A 13,177-nucleotide genomic window follows, 5' to 3' on the forward strand; every position below is an offset into this window, starting at 1 on the left:
ATCTGGAAATATCTCCTCTCCTTCTTGGTCTCCCTCAAATCAGTTTTTGAGGAAAGAGGGCCTCTCTAATTTGTTAAGGTTAACCTCCCACATGCCTTTTTAACATTTAACTTGATATTAAAAGTGTCATATGTGTGTGTGTGTATACACATATATGTGTGTGTGTAACTAAAATATTAAAATGAGTCCTCTTATTTCTAGGACCTAGATTTATCTGTCAACATTTCCCACACAGTAAATCCCCTACTTATGAATGAGTTCTGTTATAAGAGGACATTTGTAAGTCCAACAAAGTTAGCCTAGGCACATAACTAACACAGTTGGCTATGTACTGCTGCTTTTACACTTGTTTCCAGACATCCTGGGCTTGAAATAAAGATACTGTACTACTGTACTCTATACAGTACTGTACTGTGAAGTATACAAGAGCACAAGTGCTTGTAATGGATACACACATGCGACAACGTACGCCAGACACGTGGAGTCACTTATGTGAATGGACATGTGAATGCACGGTAGCATCTTTGAAAGTTCGCAAATTTAGGGTTTGTATCTAGGGGACTTACTGTGTTTGTTTGTTTCCATTTTCCTTGGTGAAATATTATAAAGCAAAGTCTACATGCCACATTGACTATAAATTCTTTGGTATGTGACACTAAAATATAAAGACATTTTCTTGCTCAGCTATAATACCATATCACGCAAAACAAAATTAATGATGATTCTTTAATATCATTTATCACTGGTCTACATGCAAATTTCCCTTCTCTCTCTCAGTCACTTCAGGCATGTTCGACTGTCTGCGACCCCATGGACTGTGGCCCACCAGGCTCCCCTTGTCTCCCAAAAAGTCTTTTACAGTTGGTTGACCTGAGACAAAATTCACACAGGCGCCACACTCTGCATTTGGTTTTTATGTCTCTTAACCATTTTTAAAATCTTAAGCTGCTCTTCCCACCCTTAAATTTATTTTTCCAGGCTGTTGCTAGCTGGTGGGGACTTTTAGGACATCCTATAGAATGCTCCCTTTTCTGGATATGTCTGATTCCTCACAGTGCTGTTTAACTCACTCCTCTATGCTCTATTTCTATTTCTTGAGATCAGAAGTTTGAAGAGGCTCAAACTCTGGTAAGCATTGGGCTCACCAAAGGATCTTGGTAGATGCTCCTCACCTGCCTGAGGCTGGGGCTCTATGTGCTTCACTGGCTGTTCTGGGCTCTCTGGTTCCAGGGCCACAGGTGATGCATGTGCTCCTGTCATGTCACAGCAAAGCAGACATCTCACTGTCCAACTTCAGTGATGCTTATATTGATCCTGGGTCCAGGTAGTGACAGGCTGGACTACCAATGTCACATTTCATGTGCACCTGCCTTTAATCTCATCTTATTCAGAGTTCTTCAGGACCTTTTTCCATAAGTTATTTCTATTTTCACTCATTCTTCCAACTTCTATTTTCTCCTTCTCCTAAAAAAGAATAAGAAAAATCATGCTTATTATAGTGTGGTTTATAGTAAAGAGATAGATGAAGTTTAAATGTCTGAATAGAAAACTGGTTATACACTTTAGTGAGTAAAATCATTTGCAGCTACTAAAAATTACATCATCAAAAATATATGATGACATGGAAAAAATCATAATAAAATTTTAAATAAGACTAAAGCTACAGAAGAGACATAGAGACATATAACAAGAAAATAGTTGTATCATGTACAGTTCTATGTTTTTGAAAACAACAACAACAACAACAACAACAACAACCCTACAAATGCCAGAATTGCTATAAATGTCCACATCCAGGAGAAAAAAAACACAGTTTTGTCAAAAGAACATGCTGATCACAGCAAACACACAGCAAAATCCAACAACATAGGAGATGACTTTACACATGGACATCACAAGATAGTCAATATTGAAATCAGATTGATTTCCTTCTTTGCAGTCAAAGATGGAGAAGTTTATACAGTCAGCAAAAACAAGACTGGAAGCTGACTGTAGCTCAGATTATAAGGTCCTTATTGCAAAATTCAGGCTTAAATTGAAAAAAGGTAGGGAAAACCATTAGGCCATTCAGGTATGACCTAATTCAAATCCCTTATGATTATACAGTGCAGGTGAAAAATAGATTAAAGGGATTAAATCTGGTAGACAGTGCCCGAAGAGCTATGGACAGAGGTTTGTAACATTATACAGGAAGAAGTGACCAAAACTATCCCCAAGAAAAAGAAATACAAGAAGGCAAAGTGGTTGTTTGAGGAGGCTTTACAAATAGCTGTGGAAAGAAGAGAAGTAAAGGCAAGGGAGAGGAGTGTTAGTGAAGATGGTGGAGGAATAGGATGGGGAGACCACTTTCTCCCCCACTAATTTATCAAAAGATCATTTGAATGCTGAGCAACTTTCACAAAACAACTTCTGAATGCTAGTGGAGGACACCAGGCACCCAGAAAGGCAGCCCATTCTCTTTGAAAGGAGGTAGGACAAAATATAAAAGACGAAAAAAGAGACAAAAGAGTTAGGGATGGAGACCCATCCTGGGGAGGGAGTCGTGAAGGAGGAGAAGTTTCCAAACACCAGAAATCCTCTCACAGGAGGGTCTGTGGGGAGTTTTGGGCTCTCAGAGGGCACCATAACCGGGAGGAAAAAACAAAACAAAACAATATGCATCTAACCGCAACTCCCAGCAAAGAAGTAGCCCAGATGCTTGAGTCTGCCACCAGCGAGTGGAGGCTGAACAGGGAGATGTGGGTTGCATGCTTAGGGTAAGGACCAGGCCTGAATGCCCTGAGGGCAATCTGAGGGAGCTAACATGAGATAGCAACACAAGCTGTGGGGTAGCCAGAGAGAGAAAAAATGGAGAGAGAGAGAGAGAACTTTCCTGAGAAAAGGTCAACCTAAGGCACAGCTGGGCCTGCTCACAGAACAAAGGACTGAGCAAATACCAGAGGAGAACTAGCTGGCTGCAGACCAGCCCATCCCCCGCCAGAGGCAGGTGGGTAACAGCCAGAGCCAGAAGGCGAAGTGAGGGGGCAACCTTGGCCCCAGAGACAGCATGCCCCGCGAAACTGTGAGCAGGCTCCCAGTTGCTAACCAAATCTTCCTGGGATCCTGGACAGTTGACATCCGCCAGGAGGGTCACAGCCAGAGACCAGCTGCCCAGAAGAAATACAAGGCACACCTGAGATGGTGTTCCCACTGCCCACCCAGGAAACAGAGTAGCTGGGACCCCGGAGGTGATTAAGATGCACCGGCCACCTGGAATAGTGCGCTCGCCAAGCACCTGGTTGCCTGAGCTGCTCTGACCTGGGAAGGGCACAAAACGCATGCCCAACTGAGCTTGTGCCTTTGTGGAGTACCTGAGAACCTGAACCTGAGCAGCTTAGACCTGGGAAGTGCACAAACCCCAGGACCCGCTTTGGACAGTTCCTCTGCAGAGCAACCTGGAGCCTGCACAGTGTAGACGGGGAAAGCACACACACTGTGAGTGGGGGCAAACCCAGTGTGGTCCATACACTGCGATCACTCCCCACACACACCATTGATATTTTTTTATTTTATTCAGATCCGTTTATTTCTTGGTCATCTCTTCTCTAGGCCAAGAGTAGATCCAGTAGGTCTTAGAGCCTAAGGATTACACAATTTAGGAGTGGAAGGGGACACTCTGTAGGAAAATGAAAGCAAAAAAATATACAGAGCCTTGGCAGGGGGGTATGAAAATGAGGGGCCTTGATGTTTCCTAAGCCATGTGGCAAATCTACTTCTTTCTTTGTTCAGTCATTTGTTTTTTAAACATTTTATTTTATAATTGGGGTATAGTTGATTAAAAGTGTTGTAATAATTTCAGATGAACAGCAAAGGGACTCAGGCATACACATACAGGTATCCATTCTCCCCCAAAGCCCTTTCCCATCCACTGTTACATTATGCTGCCACATAATATTGAACAGAGTTCTCTGTGCTATACAGTAGGTTCTTGTCAGTTATCCATTTTAAATATAGTAGAGTGTACATGTCCATTCCAAACTCCTAACTATTCCTTCCCCACCACAACTGTAAGTTAGTTCTCTAAGTCCATCAGTCTCTGTTTTGTAAGTAGTTCCATTTGTGTCATTTCATTTCAGATTCCACATATAAGGGATGTTACACAATATTTCTCCTTCTCTGTCTGACTTACTTCACTCAGTATGATAATATCTAAGTCCATCCTATGTGTGGCAAGTCTGCTTCTGCTCCAGGTCAAGAGACTTCTGTGTGTTCTCAGCTCCTCGTAGATCCTCATTTCCGAGCCCTTGCATCATATTTACCTTTGTCTGGGCTCTTTCCTGAAATGTCTTCTTAGAATTCTTTTTAAAATTTATTTTAATTGCTGGCTAATTACTTTACAATATTGTGGTGGTTTTTGCCATACATTCACATGAATCAGTCATGGGTATATGCGTGTTCCCCACCCGGAATCACCCCTCCCTCCCCATCCCATCCCTCAGGGCCATCCCAGTGCAGCAGCCCTGAGCACCCTGTCTCATGCATCAAACACGGACTGGAGATCTATTTCACATATGATAATATACATGTTTCAATGCTATTCTCTCAAATCATCCCACCCTCGCCTTCTCCCACAGAGTCCAAAAGTCTGTTCTTTATATCTGTGTCTCTTTCACTGTCTCACATATAGGATCATCATTACTATCTACCTAAATTTTGTATATATGCTTTAATATACTGTATTGGTGTTTTTCTTTCTGACTTACTTCACTCTGTATGATAGGCTCCAGTTTCATCCATCTCATTAGAACTGATTCAAATGCATTATTTTAAATAACTGAATAATATTCCATTGTGTGTATGTACCATGGCTTTCTTATTCATTGGTCTGCCTATGGGCATCTAGGTTACTTCCATGTCCAAGCTGTTGTAAACTGTGTTGTGATGAACATTGGGGTACACGTGTCTCTTTCAATTCTGGTTTCTTCGTTGTGTATGCCCAGCAGTGGGATTGCTGGGTCATATGGCAGTTCTATTTCCAGTGTTTTAAGGAATCTCCACACTGTTCTCCATAGTGGCTGTACTAGTTTGCATTCCCACCAACAGTGTAAGAGGGTTCCCTTTTCTCTGCACCCTCTCCAGCATTTATTGTTTGTAGACTTTTTGATAATAGCCATTCTGACTGGCAAGAGATGGTACTTCATTTTGGTTTTGATTTGTATTTCTCTGATAATGAGTGATGTTGAGCATCTTTTCATGTGTTTGTTAAACATCTGTATGTCTTCTTTGGAGCAATGTCTGTTTGGTTCTTTGGCCCATTTTTTGATTGGGTCATTTATTTTTCTGGAATTGAGCTGCAGGAGCTGTTTGTATATTTTTGAGATTAATTCTTTGTCAGTTGCTTCATTTGCTTTTTTTCCCTCCCATTCTGAAAGCTGTCTTTTCACCCTGCTTATAGTTTTATTCGTTGTGCAAAAGCTTTTAATTCTAATTAGGTCCCATTTGTTTATTTTTGCTTTTATTTCCATTCCTCTGGGAGGTGGGCAATAGAGGATCCTCCTATGATTTATGTCAGAGACTGTTTTTCCTATGTTTTCCTCTAGGAGTTTTAAAGTTTCTGGTATTACATTTAGATCTTTAATCAATTTTGAGTTTATTTTTGTGTATGGTGTTAGAGAGTGTTCTAGTTTCATTCTTTTACAAGTGGTTGACCAGTTTTCCCAGCACCACTTGTTGAAGAGATTGTCTTTTCTCCATTGTATAGTCTTGCCTCATTTGTCAAAGATAAGGTGTTCATAGGGGTGTGGATTTATCTCTGGGATTTCTACTTTGTTCCATTGATCTATGTTTCTGTCTTTGTGCCAGTACCATACTGTCTTGATGACTGTAGCTTTGTAGTATAGTCTAAAGTCAGGTAGGTTGGTTCCTCAAGTTCCATTCTTCTTTCTCAAGATTGCTTTGGTTATTCCAGATTTTTTGTATTTCCATACAAATTGTGAAGTTATTTGCTCAAGTTCTCTGAAAAATATTGTTGGTAGCTTGATAGGGATTGCATTGAATCTGTAGATTGCTTTGGGTAGTATACTCATTTTCACTATATTGATTCTTTTGATCCATGAACACGGTATATTTCTCCATCTATTTGTGTCCTCTTTGATTTCTTTCATCAGTGTTTTATAGTTTTCTATATATAGGTCTTTGGTTTCTTTAGGTAGATATATTCATAAGTATTTTATTCTTTTCGTTGCAATGGTGAATGGAATTGTTTCCTTAACTTCTCTTGCTATTTTCTCATTGTTAGTGTATAGGAATGCAAGGGATTTCTGTGTATTAATTTTATATCCTGCAACTTTACTATATTCATTGATTAGCTCTAGTAATTTTCTGGTGGAGTCTTTGGGTTTTCTATGTAGAGGATCATGTCATCTGAAGCAGTGAGAGTTTTACTTCTTCCTTTCCAATTTGGATTCCTTTTATTTCTTTTTCTGCTCTGATTGCTGTGGGCAAAACTTCCAAGACTACGTTGAATAGTAGTGGTGAGAGTGGGCACCCTTGTCTTGTTCCTGACTTTAGGGGAAATGCTTTCAACTTTTCACCATTGAGAATAATGTTTGCTGTGGGTTTATCATATATGGCTTTTATTATGTTGAGGTATGTTCCTTCTATGCCTGATTTCTGGAGGATTTTTATCATAAATGGATGTTGAATTTTGTCAAAGGCTTTCTCTGCATCTATTGAGATAAGCATATGGTTTTTATCTTTCAATTTGTTAATGTGGTGTATCACATTGATTGATTTGTGAATATTGAAGAATCTTTGCATCCCTGGGATAAAGCTCGCTTGGTCATGATGCATACATCTTTTTAATATGTTGTTGGATTCTGTTTGCTAGAATTTTGTTGAGGATTTTTGCATCTATATTCATCAGTGATATTGGCCTGTAGTTTTCTTTTTTTGTGGCATCTTTGTCTGGTTTGGGCATTAGTGTGATGGTGGCCTCATAGAATGAGTTTGGAAGTTTACCTTCCTCTGCAATTTTCTGGAAGAGTTTGAGTAGGATAGGTGTTAACTCTTCTATAAATTTTTGGTAGACTTCAGCTGTGAGGCCATCTGGTCTCCTGGGCTTTTGTTTGTTGGAAGATTTTTTATTACAGTTTTGATTTCTGTGCTTGTGATGGGTCTGTTAAGACTTTCTATTTCTTCCTGGTCCAGTTTTGGAAAGTTATACTTTTCTAAGAATTTGTCCATTTCTTCCAAGTTGTCCATTTTATTGGCATATAGTTGCTGATATTCGTCTCTTATGATCCTTTGTATTTCTGTGTTGTCTGCTGTGATTTCTCCATTTTCATTTCTAATTTTGTTGATTTGATTCTTCTCCTTTTTTCCCTCGATGATTCTGGCTAATGGTTTGTCTATTTTATTTATCTTCTCAAAGAACCAGCTTTTAGCTTTGTTGAATTTGACTATTGTTTCCTTTGTTTCTTTTGCATTTATTTCTGCCCTAATTTTTATAATTTCTTTCCTTCTACTAATGCTGGGGCACTTCATTTCTTCTTTTTCTAGTTGCTTTATGTGTAGAGTTAGGTTATTTGGTTTTTCTCCTGTTTCTTGAGGCAGGCTTGTATTGCTATGAACTTTCCCTTTAGCACTGCTTTTACTAAAGTCCATAGGTTTTGGGTTGTTGTGTTTTCATTTTCATTTGTTTCTATGCAGATTTTGATTTTTAAAAATTTCTTCTGTGATTTGTTAGTTATTCAGAAGTGTGTTGTTTACCCTCCATATGTTTGTACTTTTAATAGTTTTTCTGCTGTAGTTGACATCTAATCTTACCACATTGTGGTCAGAAAAGATGCTTGGAATGATTTCAATTTTTTTTTTAAATTTACCAAGGCTAGATTTAGGGCCCAGAATGTGATCTATCTGGAGAAGTTTCCGTGTGCACTTGAGAAAAAGGTGAAATTCATTGTTTTAGGGTGAAATGTGCTATAGATATCAATTAGGTCTAACTGGTCCATTGTATCATTTAAAGTTTGTTTTTTCTTGCTAATTTTCTGTTTAGTTGATCTATCCATAGATGTGAGTGAGGTATTAAAGTCTCCCACTATTATTGTGTTACTGTTAATTTCCCCTTTCATACTTGTTAGCATTTGCCTTACATATTGCGGTAATCCTATGTTGGGTGCATATATATTTATAATTGTTATATCTTCTTCTTGGATTGATCCTTTGATCATTATGTAGTGTCCTTCTTTATCTCTTTACACGCCCTTTATTTCAAAGTCTATTTTATCTGATATGAGTATTGCTACTCCTACTTTCTTTTGGTCTTCATTTGCGTGAAATATCTTTTTTCAGCCCTTCACTTTCAGTCTGTATGTGTCCCTAGGTTTTAGGTGGGTCTCTTGTAGACAGCGTACATAGGTGTCCTGTTTTTTTATCCTTTCAGCCAGTCTTTGTCTTTTGGTTGGGGCATGCAACCCATTACATTTAAGGTAATTATTGATAAGTATGATCCTGTTGCCACTTACTTTGTTGTTTTGGGTTTGAGTTTATAAACCTTTTCTGTGTTTTCTGTCTAGAGAAGATCCTTTAGCATTTGTTGAAGAGCTGGTTTAGTGGTGCTGTATTCTCTGAGCTTTGTGGGTCTGTAAAGCTTTTGATTTCTCCTTCATATTTGAATGAGATCCTTGCTGGGTATAGTAATCTGGATTGTAGGTTTTTCTCTTTGCAATGCCAAACATTGTTAAACTACTGTACAATTGCGTTCATTCCACATGTTAGCAAGGTTATGCTCAAAATCTTTTAAGCTAGGATTGAGGAATACATGAACCAAGAATTTCCAGATGTACAATCTGGGTTTTGAAGATGCAGAAAAACCAGAGATCAAATTGCCAACATTCACTGGATCATGGAGAAAGCAAGGGAATTCCAGAATAAATATCTGTTTCTGCTTCATTGACTACACTAACTAAAGCCTTTGACTGTGTGCATCACAAAATTCTTAAAAGAGGTGGGAGTACCAGAGCACCTTATCTGTCCTCCAAAAAACCTGTATGCAGGTCAAGAAGCAGCAATTATAATTGGACATAGAGGAGTGGACTGGTTCAAAATTAAGAAAAGAGTACATCAAGGGTGTGTATTGTCACCCTGCTTATTTAACTACTATGCAGAGTACATCATGTGAAATATTGGGCCTGATGAATCACAAGCTGGAATCAAGATTACTGGGAGAAATATCAAAAACCTCAATACTCAGATAATAGCACTCTAATGGCAGAAAGTGAAGAGGAACTAAAGAGTATCTTGATGAGGGTGAAAGAGACAAATGAAAAAACTGGCTTGAAACTCAACATTCAAAAAACCAAAATCATAGCATCTGATCCCATCACTTCATGTAAATAGATGGGGGGAAAGTGAAAGCAGTGACAGATATTTATTTTTTTCTTCAGCTCTAAAATCACTGCAGGTTGTAACTGCAGCTGTAAAATTAAAAGATGCTTGCTCCTTGGAAGGAAAGCTATGACAAATCTAGACAGCATATTAAAAAGCAAAGACATCACTCAGCCGACAAAGATTCATATAGTCAAACCTATGGTTTTTCCAGTAGTCATCTACAGATGTGAGCACTGGTCCATAAAGAAGACTGAGTACCAAAGAATTGCTTTCAAATTGTGGTGCTGGAGAAGACTTGAGAGTCCCTTGGACTTCAAAGAGATCAAACCAGTCAATCCTAAAGGAAATCAACTCTGAGTATTCATTGGAAGGACTGATGCTGAAGCTCCAATACTTTGGCCACCTGCTGCAAAGAGCCAGTTCAGTTCAGTTCAGTTCAGTTGCGCAGTCATGTCCGACTCTTTGTTACCCCATGAACCACAGCACTCCAGGCCTCCCCGTCCATCACCAACTCCCGGAGTTCACTCAAATTCATGACCTTCGAGTCGGTGATACCATCCAGCTATCTCATCCTCTGTTGTCCCCTTCTCCTCCTGCCCCCAATCCCTCCCAGCATCAGGGTCTTTTCTAATGAGTCAACTCTTCACATGAGGTGGTATTGGAGTTGCAGCTTCAGCATCAGTCCTTCTAATGGACACCCAGGACCGATCTCCTTTAGGATGGACTGACTGGATGTCCTTGCAGTCCAAGGGACTCTCAAGAGTCTTCTCCAACACCACAGTTAAAAATTCTTCGGTGCTCAGCTTTCTTCACAGTCAAACTCTCACATCCATACATGACCATAGGAAAAACCATAGCCTTGACTAGACGGACCTTTGTTGGCAAAGTAATATCTCTGCTTTTCAATATACTATTTAGGTTGGTCATAACTTTCCTTCCAAGGAGTAAGCATCTTTTAATTTCATGGCTACAATCACAATCTGCAGTGATTTTGCAGCCCCCCAAAATAAAATCTGTCACTGTTTCCACTGTTTGTCCATCTATTTCCCATGAAGTGATGGCACCAGGTGCCATGATCTTAGTTTTCTGAATGTTGAGCTTTAAGCCAACTTTTCCCACTCTCCTCTTTCACTTTCATCAAGAGGCTTTTTAGTTCCTCTTCACTTTCTGCCATAAGGGTGGTGTCATCTGCATATCTGAGGTTATTGATATTTCTCTCAGCAATCTTGATTCCAGCTTGTGCTTCTTCCAGCCCAGTGTTTCTCATGATGTACTCTGCACATAAGTTCAATAAGCAGGGTGACAATATACAGCCTTGATGTACTCCTTTCCCTATTTGGAACCAGTCTGTTGTTCCGTGTCCAGTTCTAACTGTTGCTTCCTGACATGCATATAAGTTTCTTAAGAGGCAGGTCAGGTGGTCTGGTATTGCCATCTCTTTCAGAATTTTCCACAGTTTATTGTGATCCACACAGTCAAAGGCTTTGGCATAGTCAGTAAAGCAGAAATATATGGGTTTTTTTTTGAACTCCCTTGCTTTTTCCATGATCCAGCAGATGTTGGCAATTTGATCTCTGGTTCCTCTGCCTTTTCTAAAACCAGCTTGAACATCTGGAAGTTCACGGTTCACGTATTGTTGAAGCCTGGTTTGGAGAATTTTGAGCATTACTTTACTAGTGTGTGAGATGAGTGCAATTGTGTGGTAGTTTGAGCATTCTTTGCCATTGCCTTTCTTTGGGACTGGAATGAAAACTGACCTTTTCCAGTCCTATAGCCAATTCTGAGTTTTCCAAATTTGCTGGCATATTGAGTGCAGCACTTTCACAGCATCATCTTTCAGGATTTGAAATAGCTCAACTGGAATTCCATCACCTCCACTAGCTTTGTTCGTAGTGATGCTTTCTAAGGCCCACTTGACTTCACATTCCAGGGTGTCTGGCTCTAGGTGAGTGATCATGCCATCGTGATTATCTTGGTCATGAAGATCTTTTTTATACAGTTTTTCTTTTTATTCTTGCCACCTCTTCTTAATATCTTCTGCTTCTTTTCGGTCCATACCATTTCTGTCCTTTATCGAGCCCATCTTTTTTCATGAAAATTCCCTTGGTATCTCTAATTTTCTTGAAGAGATCTCTAGTCTTTCCCATTCTGTTGTTTTCCTCTATTTCTTTGCACTGATCACTGAGGAAGGCTTTCTTATCTCTCCTTGCTATTCTTTGGAACTCTGCATTCAGATGCTTATATCTTTCCTTTTCTCCTTTGCTTTTCGCTTCTCTCCTTTTCATAGCTATTTATAATGCCTCCTCAGACAGCCATTTTGCTTTTTTGCATTTCTTTTCCATGGGGATGGTCTTGATCCCTGTCTCCTGTACAATGTCATGAACCTCTGTCCATAGTTCTTCAGGCACTCTGTCAGATCTAGTCCATTAAATCTATTTCTCATTTCCACTGTATAATCATAAGGGATTTGATTTAGGTCATACCTGAATGGTCTAGTGGTTTTCCCTACTTTCTTCAATTTAAGTCTGAATTTGACAATAAGGAGTTTATGATCTGAGCCACAGTCAGCTCCTGGTCTTGTTTTTGCTGATTGTATAGAGCTTCTCCATCTTTGGCTGCAAAGAATATAATCAATCTGATTTTGGTGTTGACCATATGGTGATGTCCATGTGTAGGGTCTTCTCTTGTGTTGTTGGAAGAGAGTGTTTGTTATGACCAGTGCATTCTCTTGGCAAAACTCTATTAGCCTTTGCCCTGCTTCATTCTGTATTCCAAGGCCAAATTTGCCTGTTACTCCAGGTGTTTCTTGACTTCCTACTTTTGCATTCCAGTCTCCTATAATGAAAAGGACATCTTTTTTGGGTGTTAGTTCTAAAAGATCTTGTAGGTCTTCATAGAACCGTTCAACTTCAGCTTCTTCAGTGTTACTGGTTGTGGCATAGGCTTGGATTACCATGGTATTGAGTGATTTGCCTTGGAAACGAACAGAGAGCATTCTGTCATTTTTGAGATTACATCTAAGTACTGCATTTCAGACTCTTTTGTTGACCATGATGGCTACCTTCTTCTTCTAAGGGATTCCTGCCCACAATAGTGGGTATAATGGTCATTTGAGTTAAATTCACCCATTCCAGTCCATTTTAGTTCACTGATTCCTACAATGTCAATGTTCACTTTTGCCATCTCCTGTTTGACTACTTCCAATTTGCCCTGAATCATGGACTTGACATTCCAGGTTCCTATGCAATATTGCTCTTTACAGCATCAGACCTTGCTTCTATCACCAGTCACATCCACAACTGGTCATTGTTTTTGCTTTGGCTCCTTCCCTTCATTATTTCTGGAGTTATTTCTCCAGTGATCTCCAGTAGCATATTGGGCACCTACCAACCCAGGGAGTTCTCCTTTCAGTATCCTATCGTTTTTGCCTTTTCATACTGTTCATGGGGTTCTCAAGGCAAGAATACTGAAGTGGTTTGCCATTCCCTTCTCCAGTGGACCACATTGTGTCAGACCTCTCCACCATGACCCTCCTGTCTTGGGTGGCCCCACATAGCATGGCTTAGTTTCTTTGAGTCAGACAAGGCTGTGGTCCGTGTGATCATATTGGCTAGTTTTCTGTGATTATGGTTTCAGTGTGTCTGCCCTCTGATGCCCTCTCACAACACCTACCGTCTTACTTGGGTTTCTCTTACCTTGGACGTGGGGTATCTCTTCACAGCAGTTCAAGCAAAGTGCAGCCGCTGCTCCTTACCTTGGATGAGGGGTATCTCCTCATGGCCGCCCCTCCTGACCTTGGACGTGGAGT

The sequence above is a fragment of the Bos grunniens genome, chromosome 28, assembly GCF_055505025.1.
Source record: "Bos grunniens cultivar Pamir isolate PY7600 chromosome 28, Bosgru_T2T1.0, whole genome shotgun sequence".
In the NCBI taxonomy this organism is placed as follows: Eukaryota; Metazoa; Chordata; class Mammalia; order Artiodactyla; family Bovidae; genus Bos; species Bos grunniens.